Here is a 21,061-nt window from a genome sequence, read left to right on the forward strand (position 1 = left end):
ATTGTTTATACAAGAGTTAAGACAAATGCGAATCAGTTTTTTATGGCGGCTGGGCAAAACTGCAAATGCTTAAGTGACAAGAGATTTATTTAGAAAATAAGAAAAAAAAAACTCGAACTATTCTGCAACGAAAAGCTGTGTTTCGATGGGATGTAATAGAAGGGCGAGTCAAATACTTTAGTCAATCTACTCTTCGGCTAGATGACACCCAAGTAAATGCTTAAAAGCGGATATCATCCAAAGGGAAGTATAATACCATGAAACCAACGCGTTGAGTTACTAAAATTGTACCGTGTAGTAGGATTACTGTATGCATATTCTTCACGTGATGGGGAGGTAAGTCATAACTAAAGAGAAACTGAGAAAGTGAGCACAAATGATAATTGTATTTTTATTTTATATTGACCGGCTATATACTATTTGATACAAAGAAGTTTAGCGCGATTCAGATCATGTTGGCAAATACATTCAGAAACCGAAATCATTAAAAACTTAAGCAGTCTAATCGGTAGGAGTGCAGTATAACAACATGCTGTCTGCTTGAGGTCTGTTAGGTGTGCGTTTGAACTTCCTCACAAGTTACTGAACATTTCAGATCATAATATAATGTAATAATATCGTTCTTATGCATAAGGAGAATTAGCTTAAAATAAAATAAGCAATCGGAGTTTGTAAAATGACGTTCTGTAATTATACCATTCTGTCTCGTTTTGGCCTCAGTGACAATTAGTATATTGTGATAGTGTAAATGACATGTATAATGAAGTTCACAGCGAGTGGGCCTTGTGCCAGAAAGGGACCCATTCAAGTAAAAGGGGTCGATGGAAGCGTACGATTCCACCCGTCTGCTTTGACCCATAACGTAAGGGTGTTATGGTGTGTGACGTCATTAAGGCGCGGAGTTTATGAGTTGGTTGTGTTTGTGGATATCATCTTGCTGTGTTTGATTAGATGTCCCTCCCACCCCCAACTCTCTCTCTCTCTCTCTCTCTCTCTCTCTCTCTCTCTCTCTCTGTGTGTGTGTGTGTGTGTGTGTGTGTGTGTGTGTGTGTGTGTGTTTTGTGGTTTTGTTTTTCGTAGTGGTAGGTGTTGATTTTTTCATATCAGTAGCTATGGTTGACCTATATAGATCAAGGGGAATGACCAATTCTAATTTTCATAGTTTTTTGTGTAGGTATTGGTTTTTTGGTATCAGCTATGGTCAAGGGAAATGTCTTATTCCAATTTCCGTATTGTTTGCTGTAGTTGTTGGTGTTTTGGTATCGTCAGTTGAGGTTGACCTATATAGGACAAGGGAGGTGTCCAATTCCTGTAGATTTCGTTAATAATTTTTTTTTTTTTTTTTTTTTTTTTTTTTTTTTTTTTTTTTTTTTTTTTGTGTGTGTGTGTGTGTTTTGGGATCATGGGGTGTGTGTGTGTGTGTGTGTGTGTGTGTGTGTGTGCGCGTTTTTTTTTTCTGTTATATTTAGCTTGTCCCCTCCCTAAAACCCTCAGTTTCTCGCGGTTGTCCCGTTAGTTTGATTGTATTCTAGGAGGGAGATGTTATTGTCTTATTTATATGTATTTTCATGTTTGCTGCCGTGTGTATGTAGCGACATCATTGGCGCCATATTGCAGACACTTAGAGTAGCCATTTCCACCATACTGATGACGTCATGGGTCAAAGCAGATGGGTGGAATCGGACACCTCCGTAATCCCACCTGATGGAATGCCGTTACGATTCCACATAGAGGATGCGCAAAAGCTTGCTCCTCTTCTGGCAGCAATGTGCTGTAGTATGCTTAGGAATGAAGTATTCGTAGTAATTGGAAAAAAAAATTGCTCGTTTTCCCATTTTCGAGAAAGACTGTACTGTAGTATGCTTAGGAATGAAGCATTCCTAGTGACTGAAAAAAGCGTTGGTGGAAAGGTGCACACAACTGTATGCATACATTGTTGATGTCGGTGTGTTGTAGAACTTCAGAACCCATTTTATTCTCATGTATTAAGACATTACTGGAGAGTCTTGTAGGAATCAACATGGTATCTGCAAACAATGAGCATGTGAAACTCAGCTTGCTCTGTTCTCACAGAAGACCCAGAAGATAGCAGAACTCAAGTTGATATGTTCCCTGACTTAAAGAAGGCCTTCAATACACTTCTGCACTGTCACCTAATGAACAAAATATAAATATATACAGTATCAGACAATCTTTGTAATTTCAACAGCAGACAGAACAAAGTTTGTCATTCGTAATGGGGAGAAATCATCACACACAAATGTAACTTCTTACTCACAGAGAAGTGTTGTAGGACGATTGCTGTTCACTACACACACAAATGACCCAGCGGATAATGTCAGAAGTCTCGAGATTGTTTGTGGCTGATGCTGTTGTGTACAGAGGAATCACAGTGCTAGACAACTTTAGTGACATGGAAGAAGACTCGCAGAGGATCGGTGAGGGTGAAAGAAAATTGCTGTTGACACCACAACACACACACAAAAGTAACATACACTGTATCGAAAGCCATGGAATACTTCCTAATATTGTATCAGAGTTCCTTTTGTCTGCCATAGTGCATCAACTGGACATGGCATGGACTCAACAGGTCCCTTGCAGAAGTATTGAGCCATGGTACCTCTATAACTATACATCCTCTATAACCATCCATAATTACGAAAGTGCTGCCAATGCAGGATTTTGTGCATGAACTGATCTATCAGTTACATCCCATAAATATTTGATGGGATTCGTGTCAGGCAATTTGGGTGGCCAGATCATTCACTCGAATTGTTCAGAATATTCTTCAAACTCGTTGTGAACAAGTGTGCCCCAGTGACATGGCACACTGTCATCCATAACAATTCCATCATTATTTGGGAACATGAAATCCATGAATGACTGAAAATGGTCTCCAAATAGCCAAATGTAACTATTTCCAGTCAATGAACACCCAGACCATTATGGAGCAACACCAGCTTGCACAGTGCCTTGGTGACAACCTGGGTCCATGGCATCATGGCAGTTTCTACCACACTCGAATCCTACCACCAGCTCCTACCAACTGATGTCAGGACTCACCAGACCAGGCTAGAGTTTTCCAGTCATCTAGGGTCCAACTGATATATTCATGAGCCCAGGAGAGACGTTGCAGTCAATGTCATGCTGTTAGCAAAGGCACTTGCGTCAGTTGTCTGCTGCCATAGCCCATTAATGCCAATTTCGCCACACTGTTGTAGTGGATATGTTTGTTGTGCATCCCACATTGATTTCTGTGGTTATTTCAAGCACTGTTGCTTGTATGTTAGCACTGACAACTCTATGCAAATGCTGCTGCTCTCAGTCATTAAGTGAAGGCTGTCAGCCACTGCGTTGTCCATGGTGAGAAGTTGTTGTTGTTGTGGTCTTCAGTCCTGAGACTGGTTTGATGCAGCTCTCCATGCTAATCTATCCTGTGCAAGCTCCTCCATCTCTCAGTACCTACTGCAACCTACATCCTTCTGAATCTGCTTAGTGTATTCATCTCTAGGTCTCCCTCTACGATTTTTACCCTCCACAATTCCGTCCAATGCTAAATTTGTGATCCCTTGATGCCTCAGGACATGTTCTACCAACCGATCCCTTCTTCTAGTCAAGTTGTGCCACAAACTTCTCTTCTCCCCAATCCTATTCAATACCTCCTCATTAGTTATGTGACCTACTCACCTAATCTTCAACATTCTTCTGTAGCACCACATTTCGAAAGCTTCTATTCTCTTCTTGTCCAAACTATTTATTGTCCATGTTTCACTTCCATACATGGCTACACTCCATACAAATACTTTCAGAAATGACTTCCTGACACTTAAATCTATACTCGATGTTAACAAATTTCTCTTCTTCAGAAATGCCTTCCTTGCCATTGCCAGTCTACATTTTATATCCTCTCTACTTCGACCATCATCAGTTATTTTGCTCCCCAAATAGCAAAACTCCTTTACTACTTTAAGTGTCTCATTTCCTAATCTAATTCCCTCAGCATCACCCGACTTAATTCAACTACATTCCATTATCCTCATTTTGCTTTTGTTGATGTTCATCTTATATCCTCCTTTCAAGACACTGTCCATTCCTTTCAACTGCTCTTCCAAGTCCTTTGCTGTCTCTGACAGAATTACAATGTCATCGGCGAACCTCAAAGTTTTTATTTATTCTCCCGGGATTTTAATACCTACTCCAAATTTTTCTTTTGTTTCCTTTACTGCTTGCTCAATATACAGATTGAATAATGTCGGAGAGAGGCTACAACCCTGTCTCACTCCCTTCCCAACCACTGCTTCCCTTTCATGCCCCTCGACTCTTATAACTGCCATTTGGTTTCTATACAAATTGTAAATAGCCTTTTGCTCCCTGTATTTTACCCCTGCCACCTTTAGAATTTGAAAGAGAGTATTCCAGTCAACATTGTCAAAAGCTTTCTCTAAGTCTACAAATGCTAGAAACTAGGTTTGCCTTTCCTTAATCTTTCTTCTAAGAGAAGTCGTAAGGTCAGTATTGCCTCACGTGTTCCAAAATTTCTACGGAATCCAAACTGATCTTCCCCGAGGTCGGCTTCTACCAGTTTTTCCATTCGTCTGCAAATAATTCGTGTTAGTATTTTGCAGCTGTGGCTTATTAAACTGATAGTTCAGTAATTTTCACATCTGTCAACACCTGCTTTCTTTGGGATTGGAATTATTATATTCTTCTTGAAGTCAGGGGGTAATTCGCCTGTCTCGTACATCTTGCTCACCAGATGGTAGAGTTTTGTCAGGACTGGCTCTCCCAAGGCTGTCAGCAGTTCTAATGGAATGTTGTCTACTCTCGGGATCTTGTTTCGACTCAGGTCTTTCAATGCTCTGTCAAACTCTTCACACAGTATCGTACCCCCCACATTTCATCTTCGTCTACATCCTCTTCCATTTCCATAATATTGTCCTCAAGTACATCGCCCTTGTATAGATCCTCTATATACTCCTTCCACCTTTCTGCTTTCCCCCTCTTTGCTTAGGACTGAGTTTCCATCTGAGCTCTTGATATTCATACAAGTGGCTCTCTTTTCTCCAAAGGTCTCTTTAATTTTCCTGTAAGCTGTATCTATCTTACCCCTAGTGAGATAAGCCTCCACATCCTTACATTTGTCCTCTAGCTATGACTGCTTAGCCATTTTGCACTTCCTGTCGATCTCATTTTTGAGACGTTTGTATTCCTTTTTGCCTGCTTCATTTACTGCATTTTTATATTTTCTCCTTTCATCAATTAAATTCAATATTTTTTCTGTTACCCAAGGATTTCTACTAGCCCTCGTCTTTTTACCTACTTGATCCTCTGCTGCCTTCACTACTTCATCCCTCAGAGCTACCCATTTGTCTTCTACTGTATTTCTTTCCCCCATTCATGTCAATTGTTCCCTTATGCTCTCCCTGAAACTCTGCACAACCTCTGGTTTAGTCAGTTTATCCAGGTCCAATTCCTTAAATTCTCACCTTTTTGCAATTTCTTCAGTTTTAATCTACAGTTCATAACCAATAGATTGTGGTCAGAGTCCACATCTGCCCCTGGAAACGGCCTACAATTTAACACCTGGTTCCTAAATCTCTGTCTTAAGATTATATAATCTATTTGATTCCTTTTAGTAGCTCCAGGATTCTTCCATGTATACAACCTTCTTTTATGATTCTTGAACCAAGTGTTAGCTATGATTAAGTTATGCTCTGTGCAAAATTCTAACAGATGGCTTCCTCTTTCATTTCTTAGCCCCAATCCATATTCACCTACTACGTTTCCTTCTCTCTCTTTTCCTACTGTCAAATTCCAGTCACCCATGACTATTAAATTTTCATCTCCCTTCACTACCTGAATAATTTCTTTTATCTCATCATACATTTCTTCAATTTCTTCGTCATCTGCAGAGCTAGTTGGCATATAAACTTGTACTACTGTAGTAGGCAGGGGCTTCATGTCTATCTTGGCCACTATAATACGTTCACTATGCTGTTTGTAGTAGTTTACCCGCACTCCTATTTTTTTTATTCATTATTAAACCCACTCCTGCATTACCCCTATTTGATTTTGTATTTATAACCCTGTATTCACCTGACCAGAAGTCTTGTTCCTCCTGCCACCGAACTTCACTAATTCCCACTATATCTAACTTTAACCTATCCATTTCCCTTTTTAAATTTTCTAACCTACCTGCCCGATTAAGGGATCTGACATTCCACACTCCGATCCGTAGAATGCCAGTTTTCTTTCTCCTGATAACGACGTCCTCTTGAGTAGTCCCCGCCCGGAGATCCGAATGGGGGACTGTTTTACCTCTGGAATATTTTACCCAAGAGGACGCCATCATCATTTAACCATACAGTAAAGCTGCATGCCCTCGGGAAAAATTTCGGCTGTAGTTTCCCTTTGCTTTCAGCCGTTCGCAGTATCACAACAGCAAGGCCGTTTTGGTTAATGTTACAAGGCCAGATCAGTCAATCATCCAGACTGTTGCCCCTGCAACTACTGAAAAGGCTGCTGCCCCTCTTCAGGAACCACACGTTTGTCTGGCCTCTCAACAGATACCCCTCCGTCGTGGTTGCACCTACGGTACGGCTATCTGTATTGTTGAGGCACGCAAGCCTCCCCACCAACGGCAAGGTCCATGGTTCATGGGGGGAGGTGGTGAGAACTAATGCATGAAATTTGGTATTCTTGGGGCACCCTTAACACCTCAGAATACTGACTTCTCTAATGTTTTCTCCCCCTGCGGGTTCGGGGGTAAGAATAGGCCTGCGGTATTCCTGCCTGTCGTAAGAGGCGACTAAAAGGAGTCTCAAATTTTTCGTCCTTCTGTGATGGTCCCCTGTTGGGTTTGACCTCCATCTCTCAAAATTTTCCGAAGAGCGAGCCGATTGGGGAAGCGCGCCTTACTTGGTGCATTGTGTCCATCTTGCGATCAGACCTTTTGCCAGCTTATTCGCTGTTGAATTGCAGTTCTGCCCGCTCTCCATCTCTTGGGCATGACTACGTTCCTGCGTGCAGATTACACCTCGCACTGTGCAGTGCCTCTTTCTGCACTGACGGCGACCATGGACCACATGTTACCTAACATCCAGCACGGTAGCCAGTCCGTTGTGGCGGGGCCGCCATGTACCCTGTTGGTTGTAGCTCCCTGACAACACAGGGATCGCTCTACTGATGCCTGTGCCGTTAACTCCCCACGTATTCCACAGAGTAGATGCCTACCCTCCTGGGGTATCGGTACTCCCGGCAATGGCCATCCTGCCAGGTGGCCTTTGCTGTGGCTGGGTGGCGCCCGTGGGAAGGGCCCTTGGTCGGAGTAGGTGGCATCAGGGCGGATGACCCGCAATGAAGCGTGGTACATCGTCTCTCGCTGGTGGCCAGCCGCCAGCAGTCTCTAAGTGTTCTCGGGCTCAATTTAACACTCAGAAGTACGATCCGAAAATGTTCCCCTCCCTGGCCTCACCGTGGGAGGAACGTAAATCTCAGGATGGCAGTAGCAGTTATTCGCCCCGATTCTTAGTTTGTACGAGAGCTGATGGGGAGTCTTTTCTCTCCACAAAGCCTCAGTTCTTCATCGAGCATTTAGAGGTCCTGATACAAGTGGCATCCTCTGCCCAGTCACGACAGTTACTTGCTTGTGACCAGTTGGGGGATGTTGCTGTTACGATCACACTGCATAAGAGCTTAAATATGGTCCAGGGAGTTATTTACCATAAGGACCTTCTTTTGCAGTCTGATGACGAGCTGTGCGTAAACTTAGAGTGCAGAGGTGTCCATTTCGTCCGGCGTGTTCATCGGGGTCCGAAGGAAAATCAGATTGCTACCGATGCCTTCATCTTGGCCTTCGAGGGTGATACGTTACCGGAAAAGGTCAAGGTGATGGTCTACCGATGTGACGTCAAGCCCTATATACCTCCCCCGATGTGGTGCTTCAAGTGCTGGAAGTTCGGCCATATGTCTTCCCACTGCACTTCCGGCCTCACATGTCGAGATTGCGGACGCCCATCTCATCCCGATACTCGATGTGCCCCGCCTCCCATCTGTGTCAACTGTGGGGAGCACCATTCACCTTGCTCGCCAGACTGCAGAATCTTCCAGAAAGAGCACAAAATCATGGAATATAAGACCCTGGACCGACTGACTTATACTGAGGCCAAAAGGAAATACGACCGATTACATCCTGTGAGAATGACATCTTCCTACGCTGCTGCTACAACACCTGTGCTTGCCCCATCAGTTTCGCGACTTCCGGCCGGATTGACGAGTGGTACAACTCCTTCTGCCCCCTTGCCAGTGGGGGGCTCTACCCACCGGGTTACTCCTGCGCCACCTACCTCAGGAGCAACACCATCCCACCCATCGGGGACGTCCGTCCCCGCTTCTCAGCCGGAGAAGTGTCCAACTTCTTCGGCTTCTCGCACTCGCAAGGGGTCCCTTGGGTCCCTCCCTTCCCAGGTTTCCACCTGCGGGAAGGCTGACGACCGGCAGTGGCGTAAGTGCCCACAATCAGCTGGTCGCAGGGCTTCACGATCCTCCTCAGTCCCGGAGACTGAATCGGTGAAGCCCTCCCAGCCAGTTAAACCCAAGGAGCAGCGTGAGAAATCCAAGAAGAAGAGCTCTAAGCCCAAGGAACTTGTGGTGGTAGCCACCCCACTGCAACCTTCCAGCTCTGCGTCTGAGGACGAGGTGGAGATTCTGGCGTCCGCTGAGGACCTCGATCTCGCCGGTTCCTCAGACGCCATGGATTGCACTAGCACCGGTGCTCAATCGGAGGCAGCAGATGACCCAGCGGCGTAATCTGCCTTCCCAGTCCCATCACGCCTTTCTCAGCCATGGACAATACCATCCTCCAGTGGAACTGCAGCGGTTTCTTCCACCATCTAGCTGAGCTCCGCCAACTTATCAGCCTTCACCCTTTCTTCTGCATTGCTCTTCAGGAAACTTGGTTTCCAGCAATGCGAACCCCCGCCCTCCGTGGCTATCGGGGTTATTATAACAACCGGGCAGCTTATGAAAGGGTGTCTGGTGGCGTCTGCATCTATGTCCTTAACTCTCTTCACAGTGAGTCTGCCCCTCTACAAACAGCTTTGGAGGCTGTCGCTGTTCGGGTGTGGACGCCACAGGCTGTTACCGTCTGCAGTCTTTACCTTCCACCGGATGGTGATGTCCCACAGCATTTCCTGGCTGCACTGATAGCCCAATTGCCGCTACCTTTCTTGTTACTGGGCGATTTCAACGCCCATAACCCTCCGTGGGATGGGTCAGTGGTGACAGGTCGAGGCGCCACCGTTGAGCATTTATTGGCACAGCTTGATCTTTCGCTTTTAAGTGATGGTTCCTTCACACACTTCAGCGTGGCACATGGCACATACTCCGCAATCGACCTTCGATCTGCAGCCCTAGCCTCTTGCCGTCTGTCCAATGGAGAGTGCATGACGACCTGTGTGGTAGTGACCCTTTCCCGATCTTTCTGTAACTGCCACAGCGTCACACTTCTGGGCGCCCCAGCAGATGGGCTATTAATAAGGCTGACTGGGACTTGTATTCCTCCACTGCCGCTATTGAGCCTCTCTCTAATGCCGGCATTGATGCAGTGGTTCACTCAGTCACCACCAGCATCGTTACTGCCGCAGAATCTGCCATTCCCAGTTCTTCTGGGTCCCCTCGGCAGCGGAATGTGCCTTGGTGGTCGCCAGAGATCGCTGAGGCGATTAAAGATCGCCGACGGGCACTTCAGCGTCACAAGCGACATCCCTGCATTGAACACCTCATCACCTTCAAACGGCTGCGTGCGCGGGCCCGCCGCCTTATCCGCCAAAGCAAGCAGGAGTGCTGGGAGCGGTATGTGTCCACCATTGGCCTCCATGTCTCTCCATCGCAGGTCTGGGCCAAGATCCGACGCCTCTATGGCTATCGGACCCCTGCGCTCTCACTGAATGGAGCAGTTTGTACAGACTCCGACGAAATTGCCAACAGCTTGGAAGAGCATTTTGCTCTGAGTTCCGCTTCTTCGAATCACCCACTGGCCTTCCGCTCCATTAAAGAGCGGATGGAACGTTGGAGCCTTTCTTTTCGCACCCACCATTCTGAATCCTACAATGCTCCATTCAGTGAGTGGGAATTTCACAGTGCCCTTGCCGCTTGCCATGATACCGCTCCTGGGCCAGGTCACATTCACTGTCAGATGCTGAAACACCTTTCAGTGGACTGCAAGCGACGCCTCCTCGACCGTTACAACCGTCTCTGGGTTGAGGGTGAGTTTCCGTCGCAATGACGGGAAAGCATTGTCATCCCCATTTTGAAACTGGGCAAGAGCCCTTTGGAGGTGGACAGCTACCGCCCCATTAGCCTCACCAACGTTCTCTGCAAGCTTCTCGAACGGATGGTGAGCCGGCACTTGAATTGGGTACTGGAGTCTCGGGGCCTTCTGGCTCCGTCTCAGGGTGGGTTTCGTAAAGGCCGCTCCGCCACCGACAATGTGGTGAGTCTGGAGTCGGCCATCCGTACTGCCTTTGCCCGCCGTCAGCACCTGGTCGCTGTCTTTTTCGACATGCGGAAATACGATACGACATGGCGTCATCACATACATTCTACGCTTCATGGATGGGGTCTTCGGGGCCCTCTGCCGATCTTTATCCGAAATTTTCTGTCGTATCGTACCTTCCGCGTGCAAGTCGCGGCCTCTCATAGTTCCTCCCGAGTCCAGGAGAACGGGGTACCACAGGGATCTGACCTCAGTGTCTGCCTGTTTTTAATCGCAATAAACGGGCTCGCTGCAGCGGTGGGAAATTCTGTCTCCGCCTCCCTGTACGCTGACGACTTCTGCCTTTACTACAGCTCTACTGGCATTGCAGCTGTTGAACGTCAGCTACAGGGCGCTATCCGCAAGGCGCAGTCTTGGGCTGTAGCGCGTGGTTTTCAGTTTTCGGCTGCCAAGACCCGCATTATGCATTTCTGCTGGCGCCGAACAGTCCATCCTGAACCGCGGCTTTATCTTGCCGACGCACTCCTTGCTGTGGTGGAGACCCACAGGTTTTTGGGTGTAGTTTTTGATGCCCGGTTGACTTGGCTGCCTCATATTCGGCAGCTTAAACAGGCGTGTTGGCGGCATCTCAACGCTCTGAGATGCTTGAGCCACACCCGCTGGGGCGCCGACCGATCTACCCTGTTACGGCTCTACCAGGCGTTAATCCAGTCCCGTCTGGATTATGGGAGCCTGGCTTATGGCTGCGTTGCGGGTGCTGGACCCAATCCTCCAAAGCGGGATACACCTTGCCACTGGTGCTTTCCAGACCAGCCCAGTGGACAGCATACTTGTGGAGGCGGGTGTCCCTCCATTGTGATTACGCCGCCAAAGTTTGCTGGCTTCTTATGCTGCCCATGTTTTCAGCTTGCCCGGGCATCCAAACTATCGTCTCCTGTTCCCGCAATCGGTCGTCCATCTGCCAGAACGTCGGTCCTGGTCAAGTTGTACAATCGCGGTCCGCGTCAAAGAGCTTCTCTCTGGGCTTAGGGTTTTCACTGTTCCACCTCCTTTCCGGGCCACTTTGCGTACACCCCCATGGTGTGTTCCTCGCCCTTGCCTTCGGCTCGACTTGGCACAGGGCCCGAAGGACTCAGTCCCTCCAGAGGCCTTCCACCGCCGCTTTTTTCCATCTTGGCCACGTATCAGGGCTCTGGCATTGTATACACTGATGGTTCGATGGTTGCTGGTCATGTCGGTTATGCGCTAATTCTAGGGGACCATTCCGAACAACGTTCCTCGCCGGCTGGCTGCAGCGTCTACGCTGCTGAGCTGGTCGCCATCTTTCGTACCCTAGAGTGTATCCGCTCCTGCTCAGGTGAGTCCTTCGTTATCTGTAGCGATTCCCTGAGCAGTTTACGAGCTCTCGACCAGTGTTTCCATCGTTCTCGTCTGGTGATGGCTATCCATGAGTCCCTGCATACTCTTGCATCTTGCAGCCGCTCTGTGGTCTTTGTGTGGACCCCAGGCCATGTTGGGATACCCGGCAATGAGAATGTTGACCGCCTGGCGAAAGAGGCCACCAGTAAACCACCTCTGGAGATCGGCCTCCTGGTGACTGATTTGCGGGCAATCTTACGCCGAAAACTTTTCGATTTATGGGACACTGAATGGCGCAACCTGTCCATGCCCAACAAACTTCACCCTATCAAGGCGACGATGACTGTGTGGCTGTCGTCCCTTCGGGTCTCCCGCCAGGAGTCTGTCGTCCTCTGCCGGCAGCGCATTGGGCACACTCGGCTGACACACGGCCACTTATTGCGCCGTGAGGACCCAACTCTGTGTCGCTGCGGCTCTGTTTTATCTGTGGTCCACATTTTATTGGAGTGTCCGCTTTTAGCTGTGCTCAGGCAGACGTTCGCACTGCCTGACACGCTCCCTGCCCTTTTAACAGATGACCCTGCTATGGCTGGCTTAGTTTTGCGTTTTATTCGGGCAGGGGGTTTTTATCATTTAATCTGAGTGATTGTGTTTTATGTTATTTTTTTGTGTTGATTCTGGCCTTTGGCCTCCGGTTTTAAACTGAGTTTTTAATGTGTTCTCGGTGGTTGGCTTTTCCCTTTTTTGTTCCTATGGTCGGCCAACCGCTGTCACACTCTGTGTGATTTTATTTCGTTTTGTCGGGTCCTTGTCTACGTTTCTTTTGTTCTGTGTCGTCTGTCTCCTATTGTGTTAAAGATTTTTTTTTGTTCTCTGAGGGTGTTTTTAGTATTTAGAAAAAGGGACCGATGACCGTCGCAGTCTGGTCCCTTGAATCCTCCAAACCAACCAACCAATCTAATGTTTTCTGAAATGGAATGTCCCATGCGTGTAGTTCCAAACCACCATTCCCCGGTCATAGTCTGTTAATTCCCGTTATGCTGTCATACATCTGAAATCTTTTCACGTGAATGCAGTGCCCTTTATACCTTGTGTATGCGATAGTACTACCATCTGTATATGTGCATATTGCTATCTATGAGTTTTGTCACCTCAGTATGTTGCTCATAAATAGATGGCAAGACCTGGTAGTGTATAATTGCATAATCACTGAAAAATCACCAGAAGCACTCACATCCGTTAAATATCTGGGAGTATGGATATGGAATGATTTGAAGTGGAACAATCACGTAAAACTAATTGTTGGAATGGGAGATTCATTGGAAAAATCCTCATAAAATGTAGTCCACTCACAAAGTAGATAGTGTACAAAACCTTCATTTCACTTGAATATTGCTTGTACCACTCCAGTAGCAGACACAATGAGAGAAACACTGTGTTTTACTGTTAAAATTCCATGAGTATATGTTTCTAAAAGAGTCAATCCATATGTTGCTCACTGCTATCTGTAGTTCAGGAAAAGACTGTAAATGCAAAATTAGAGATTTCAGCTCGCACAGAGGCTTACCAAAATCATTCTTCCCATGCACCATTCGCTACTGGACCAGGAAATTGGTTATATACAAAGTACCCTCCAGCACGCAACATAATATGGTCTGCAGAGTATAGATATATAGAAGCTGTTTTCTGTGAACAGTAATAAGCCAGTTCCATTATTCTCCTGTCTCTATGGATGTATTTGGCCTTCTGTCAGTATACTTGTGTTGAAAGCAAATATCACAATTTTTGAAGAGATGTCCAATGTCTTAAGACAGTATTACTACTCAGGGCACATATTGGTTGAAAGCACTGATGATGGCTGTTAATCAGTTGAAATTGTTTGGAAAAGTGAATAAATAAAACATGATTTTGCGACTGGTTGCTGCATATTTGGTAATTTTATGTTGATGTCAGCATAAGAACTGCCAGGCCAAGCCTATTGCCGCCAGCAAGTCAACATGGTGGTGAGTGGCTCTGTCCAAACAGTGCTTTGCGTGCCTCCTCTATAACAGTGTTCAGCACTATTTTACTGTGATAGCCATGCCAGCTTGTCTACCCTCCATCTTGATGTCTGCTAATGGGGCTACTAAATGTGTTACCTCCTTAAAAGGCCACTTAGGGCTGAAAATGACCTGACTTCTGCCACAACCTCCATCACAAATCTGGAGTGAGCACAATATGTCTTGGTCACGGATCAACAGGCAAAGCAGGCAGAAGGACAGAAGATTGTGTGGGCTGTGGTAGTGCTTGATCTGCCTGCATTGGCTGGAGCAATGACTTATCTGTTGGCAAGTCGGGAAAGGAGAAAGCTGGTTCAAATTGTATGCCCCCTCCAGTCTGTAGTAGTGGGAGATACCCAACCAGCACCCAATTCTGCAGTCGAAGATAGGCCAGCAGAGGACACTGTTGGGATGGCACCAGGTAAGCATGCTGCTGCAATTGGGAGCCTCCCACCAGAACAATCCTGCGACAGGCCTAATCTCCTGTTTGGATTGGTGGCAGCTGCATCAATGATCCAACAGGTCACAGAAGCAGCTGACTGAAATGACGGGTCAGTTGCTCCCGACCAACATCCACCACATACAAATGGTGACCTTTGTGGCCTACTGTGACACATGGCAGCCAATCCTGCTGATGATCGAAAGACCAAACCATAAAGGCAGCCCTATGAGGAAAATGCAGTGAGCTCTGACCGTCCGGGGCATGAAACTTGGTGTGCAACAGAACCATGTTATCTAAAAATAAGAGCCCCAAAAGACCTTGTGGCTGGCACCCATGCAAACATTCCACCAGATTGCATATGTTAACAAACATAGCCTGATACATGGCAAGAATACTAGGTAGTGGGTCATCATGGGATGAGGCAAACATGGACTTTGTTTTGAGTTTTGAACCTTTGCAGAAATCACATCCCCCTCCCAATTAGAAACTAAGTGAAATGGGACAGTCAGATGCTGAATACCATTGCAAATGCAAAAATCTGCAAACTCCTGTGGCACAAATTGCTACCTGTTGTCAGAGATGAGAGTCCAGGGACGGCCCTCAATAGCAGAAATGAGTGACAACACATGAATAGTTGCTGTTGACAGTTCAGCAACGTACTAGAAATTTGACAACACATCGGCCACTGACAACCACATGCTTCCCAAAAGAGGCCTGCAAAGTCGGTGTACAGCCCGTCCTAAGGGTGCTCCAAAACTGGCCAAAGGGGAAACCGATTTGGCAGTGCAGCCTGGTTCTCTGTACAGGTCCTGCGAGCCCATACAAGATGTTCAATATTGTGATCAGTTATTGGCTAGTAGTAGTTGATGGCCAAAGCTTTCATTTGAGATGTACCCCAGTGTGACACCTGCAGCAGCTGGAGTGTGCAAGGATGCAGTGTGAGAGGCATGATTACTTGACGTCTTTGCTCCTTCGTGACAAGAATGAGCACCCTGTGGGCATCACTGAGCCGATTCGGTAGCAGAAGAAACATCCTATATTTTTTAAAGAAAAAAAAATATATATATGGGATGATGGCTGTTTACTATCTTGACAAAAAATAAAAACACCTACAGCTGTCCTTATGATTTTATTTTATTTTGTCACTGCCAGTTTTGACATTTCATTGCGTCATCTTCAGGCTGTTTTGATGCGGTATAGGTGGATACGATCTCCATGCATAACCCATCAGTTGCCAGCCTTACTGGAATCGCAGATAATCTGAAACTCACGTGTTAGCACTCCAACCATCAACTGTCAAGTGCAAACTACAAATTGCTTACTTCATTAATGAGCATATTGCATCAGCCACATGGGATTCTCGCTCTGTGTTTACAAACAGACGCCTGGACGCATGTGCTGCTAGAGTGACTACAGCAAGCATACGGGATTACACACCAACTTCAGACTTAGAAAATTTCTGATCGTTAGCGTCAGCCAAGAACCTGTAAATGTACATCGAGAACCGGGGGCTCAAGGATGCAACAGTTTTGTCTATATAAGTAATGATTTTGTTAAGAAGGCGTCAGTCTTCGTGCAGCCGCACGTGCAGCAGCATCGATCGCTCACACAGAAGGTGCCTCGATATTATAGGAGGAGAAGGCATACCCGCCTTACAGTCTATAAAGCAATAGATAGTATTTCTATTAATACTGAGATTCATGTAGGTGCCAAGTCATCCTGCATGGTCCATCAGTGTTCTGTGGTGGAGTTTTGAACTTTACCCTTAGCAACAATGATACTATGCAGCACGGTAATGTCTGGATCACCGTTGGTCTAGTATGTGGACCTAAAGTCGATAAAGTGACAGGGCTAGAAAATTTTAACAGCTGTGACGACATTGCGTATCGGACATATCAGATCGGAGAGGTCTACAATAGAGTTATGGGTAAATCCTATAACCTGTCGTTGAAGCCCTCGGTTGTCAGGATCAGGAATCATCATAAAATAAATGAATCTGAATCAGTGTCAGTGTGGGTTGCTTTGCAACATTTTGGAACTGGCTGCATGAGTAATTTGTAACCAATCTCCTTTGTAGACTGATTGCACCTCGCCAGTTTTCTACCAATAAACCAAAGTGTACCACTTGCTTTACCCATGACTGAGCCTGTGTGATCATTCTATTTCATATATCTACAAGTGTCACACCCAGGTATTTGTATGAGTTGGCTAATTCCATCTCAGACTCATTGATATAACAGTCATAGGATACATACTTTTTTTCTTTTCGTTTTTGTTTTGTGAAGTGCATGTTTAAAGTAGGTTGCCAATCTTTGCACCACTTTGAAGTATTATCAAGATCTGACTGAATATCTATGCAACTTCCTTGCGACTGTATTTCATTGTAGATATCTGCTTTATCTGCAAAAAATCTGAGGTCACTGTTAATATTGTCTGCAAGGTCATTAATATACAACATGAACATCAAGGGTCCCAATACACTTCCCTGTGGGACATATGAAATTACTTCTACATCTGACAATGGCTCGCCACCCAAGATAACCTGTTACATCCTCCATGCCAAAAGATATACGTATTTCACTAATTCTACATCTGCCCTCTCTCTCCACACCTCTTACACCTCAACTTCTAATTCACATTTCCACCCTGTTGTGTACCCTTACAACTTGATCTAATCCACTACCCCCCCCCCCCCCCTTCTTTCCTTTATCAGTGTTCCTTTTATTTCCTTTTCCTTTCTTTCCTTCTCCCATCTGCATCCAGATCTGACTACTCTAGATCTTTACGTCTGGGGATTTAGCAAAGATAGATTTTTAAGCTATGCTGACTGACTTTGTACATTGGATTTGAAAAAAAAATCTGCACCACTGATGGACTATGCAGGATAACTTCTGCACCTACATGATACTCAGTATTAATAGAAATACTACCTATTGCATTGTAGACTGTAAGGCGGGTACACCTTCTTCTCTTATAATATCGAGGCATCTTCTGTGTGAGACTAGAGTGACTACAGTATGCGTACAGGATAACACACCATCTTCAGACTTAGAAAAATTCTGATCGCTAGTGTGAGCTGAGAACCTGTAGATGTACATCGAGAACAGGGGGCTCAAGGATGCAACAGTTTTGTCTATATAAGTAATGATTTTGTTAAGAAGGCATCCGTGCAGCCACACGTGCAGCAGCATCAATCGCTCACACAGAAGATGCCTCGAGGAGAAGGCATACCAGCCTTACAGTCTACAAAGCAATAGATAGTATTTCTGTTAATACTGACAATTATGTAGGTGCACAAGTCATCCTGCATGGTCCATCAGTGTTCTGTGGTGGAGTTTTGAACTGACAATGTTCCTCAAAATTAAGTTTCTCAGACTCAGTAGAGGGCTTCAAATTCTGCATGCCGCACTGCTGGACAATAATAAGACAGCCTTATCCACTGGATGTATGATATACCTCACCTGGCAGTGCAGCAAGAACTGGCACAGGCAATTCTCCCATCTAGAATGAGATTTTCACTCTGCAGCGGAGTGTGCGCTGATATGAAACTTCCTGGCAGATTAAAACTGTGTGCCCGACCGAGACTCGAACTCGGGACCTTTGCTTTTCGCGGGCAAGTGCTCTATCAACTGAGCTACCGTAGCACGAATCATGCCCTGTACTCACAGCTTTACTTCTGCCAGTACCTCGTCTCCTACCTTCCAAACTTTACAGAAGCTCTCCTGTGAACCTTGCAGAACTAGCACTCCTGAAAGAAAGGATACTGCGGAGACATGGCTTAGCCACAGCCTGGGGGATGTTTCCAGAATGAGATTCTGTAAAGTTTGGAAGGTAGGAGACGAGGTACTGGCAGAAGTAAAGCTGTGAGTACCGGGCGTGAGTCGTGCTTCGGTAGCTCAGTTGGTAGAGCACTTGCCCGAGAAAGGCAAAGGTCCCGAGTTCGAGTCTCGGTCGGGGACATAGTTTTAATCTGCCAGGAAGTTTCAATTCTCCCATCTGTCCCTAGAATCACTGAAAACAGCAAATGGCACCAGGTGTGGCAGGGCCACTGATTTTGACACCAGCACGGTGTGAGTTCAGATCAATTCTGCATTTTGTTTTAGCAGCTCTTGCTGAAATTGTTATTGTTGTTCCTCAAACTGCAGCTGCTCCTACCAGCATTGCTGAAAAGCCAGGTCTGTGGTGGCCACAAATTAATTCTAAGAGAAAAAAATAAAGCATCACAAACATAAGGCACCCAATATCACCACTTTTGTTTCTGCACAGGTGTAACATTGCCGCAAACTGTGCTTATTGGTACAGATGAAACAATGCTTGCCTATGGTGGCTTGACTACTGATCTTGGAAGCAGAACCTCAGAATATGGAACAAAACTTGATGGTCAGTCTACGGGGGACCAGAAAGTCTGAACACTACATAGAGATAAGATAAGATAAGATACTTTATTGTCACATAACATGTTTTTATACAATCATTTGATTGAGAACATTGGTGACTTGTCAGTCTTTAACCTAAGTTGTTACAGTATTTTATATACTACAGGAAATATGTAATACATACATTGCTTATTATAATAAAAATACAACATTATATTTTAAATCTTTTCGTAACTCATCGAATCAATACCATAGCCTTCACACACCTATATGAAGTATGGATGTACTGAACAGAATTCAAACTATAATTCTATATACAAACATGAATATACAGTGAACGTGTATACTTTGTTTCTATATGGCTTCGGAAGTATACCATTTGTACTTGCATCTTTACTCCCTATTCCTACTTATAAATTCTTCTAAACTATAACATTGCTTTTTATTCATTTAGAAATTCTTCTAGACTATAATAACATTTGCTTTTTAGGCATGTGCCAATGGTCTCCAATGTGGATTCCCAAAATACTGACCTTATCTTATTTCTGATCTTCAGAGCCATGTAATATGGAGTATTTTCATATACTGTGAGTCAGTGACAAGGTAGCATGTATTTCAATTTATGTCTAGTTTCATAGGCATGTGTGAATGTATTTCCTTCAAACAGATGTGAGTTTTTCTGTTCAAAGAGAAGTATTTCATATATGAAGATGGAAGGGATTGACATGAAGTCCAGGCTTTCGAATAGTGGTTTGCATGAATGTCTACTATTGGTTCATGTCATTGCTCTGGTTTGAAGATTCGAAGGAGGTTTGTCTTTTCAGCATCCCAAAATATTATTCCATTGGTATACAGTTTTCATCACTGTTAAATCCGTTACTTTGTGTAGTACCCTCATTGCATAAACTAAACTATTTAATCTCTTCAGTAAACTGTCCACATAGTCGGTCCATTGCAAGTTTTTATTTAAAGTTATTCCAAGAAATTTTACAGAATCAACTGTGGTCAGTTCTTTACCTGAATATTCTATTTGTGATGTACATTCAGTAGTTTGTTTGGCCCTGAAGTGTATGATTTGGGTTTTTCCAAGATTTAATTTCATAGCATTATCTTTTATCCATTGTTCAAGTTCTTGTAGAGTTTGTTTCGTGGTCCTTACTAATTCATCAGTGTTTTTGCAGCAGACTACAGCAGTTGAGTCATCTGCATAAAGTATTGTATCTGTATTTATTTTGCTAGGCATGTCATTTATGTAATATAAGAACAGAAGTGGTCCTAATATCGAGCCCTGGGCCACGCCTGCTTGAATTTCTTTCCAGCTAGAGCAAGTTTTCTCTCCCTTTTGATGTATCACCACCCTTTGGTATCTGTTTTTGAGATGTGATGAAAACCAGCTTATAGATTTTTCCATGGAAGCCATAGGTACCCAATTTTTGGAGCAGTAGCTTATGGTTTACTGTGTCAAACGCCTTTGAGAGGTCACAAAAAATACCAGATACACTTTGTTTGTTGTCAAGGCGTGTACTTACTTTAGAGATTAGTTAATTTACAGCTTGTAAAGTGTTTCGTCCCTTTCTAAATTGAAATTTGTTCTGATTTTAATATAGATATAAGAGACGAAAACAGATTTGTTGCCACCCTGAAGGATTTGTTGGCTACAAACGGCTTAACACAAAATTTTACTGAGTACACCCGGGTAACGGCCACTTCTGCCACAAGCATTGATAATATAGTGAGGAGCAAAACTTACGGGAATACAGAAAAACATGTATTAGACTTAGGAATATCTGATCACTCAGCACTTTTTATGCCATTGCCATACATAGACAAAACATATAGGCCCACAGTGAAATTGGTCAGAAATTTCAGCCAGCCAAATACAAACACATTTATTTTGAAATTAAAGGAAACCCACTGGACCTTCGGCAACCAGTGTTCAGTAAACAATAATTACAACACTTTCATATCTGAATTCAAGAACATTTTCAATGAATGCTTTCCCCTCGTATCAACACGTGATAAATACAATAAAAGTAAGACATGGATTACGGAAAGTATCAGGTTCTCTAGTATTAGAAAGAGGGAAATGCATAAGGAAGCGAAAACCAACCATGATGCTGAATTTATTACGTACAAAATCAAATACAAAAAAAATATTTGATCGGGTAGTTAAACAAGCAAAACAATTGGCAGACAGTAAATATATAGGTAATGCCTCAAATAAATCAAAAGCAGTATGGCAGGTTGTCAAGAAAGAAACAGGTACTGAAGAAACAAAACATTTTAATTACAAACCAGAAATTGGTAGGAATACTGTGGCTAACACTCAGCACATCTGTGAAGAATTTAA

General features: G+C 44.7%; 1 non-coding gene across 1 annotated transcript; it reads left to right on the forward strand.

The window, feature by feature from the left end:
- The first annotated feature begins 18,220 nt into the window (after positions 1-18,220).
- On the forward strand, positions 18,221-18,295 carry Trnas-aga. The gene has a single exon. It is a non-coding gene; the product is annotated as a tRNA-Ser (tRNA).
- The last annotated feature ends 2,766 nt before the right edge of the window (positions 18,296-21,061 follow it).

Source organism: Schistocerca piceifrons, chromosome 8 (genome assembly GCF_021461385.2).
Source record: "Schistocerca piceifrons isolate TAMUIC-IGC-003096 chromosome 8, iqSchPice1.1, whole genome shotgun sequence".
In the NCBI taxonomy this organism is placed as follows: domain Eukaryota; kingdom Metazoa; phylum Arthropoda; class Insecta; order Orthoptera; family Acrididae; genus Schistocerca; species Schistocerca piceifrons.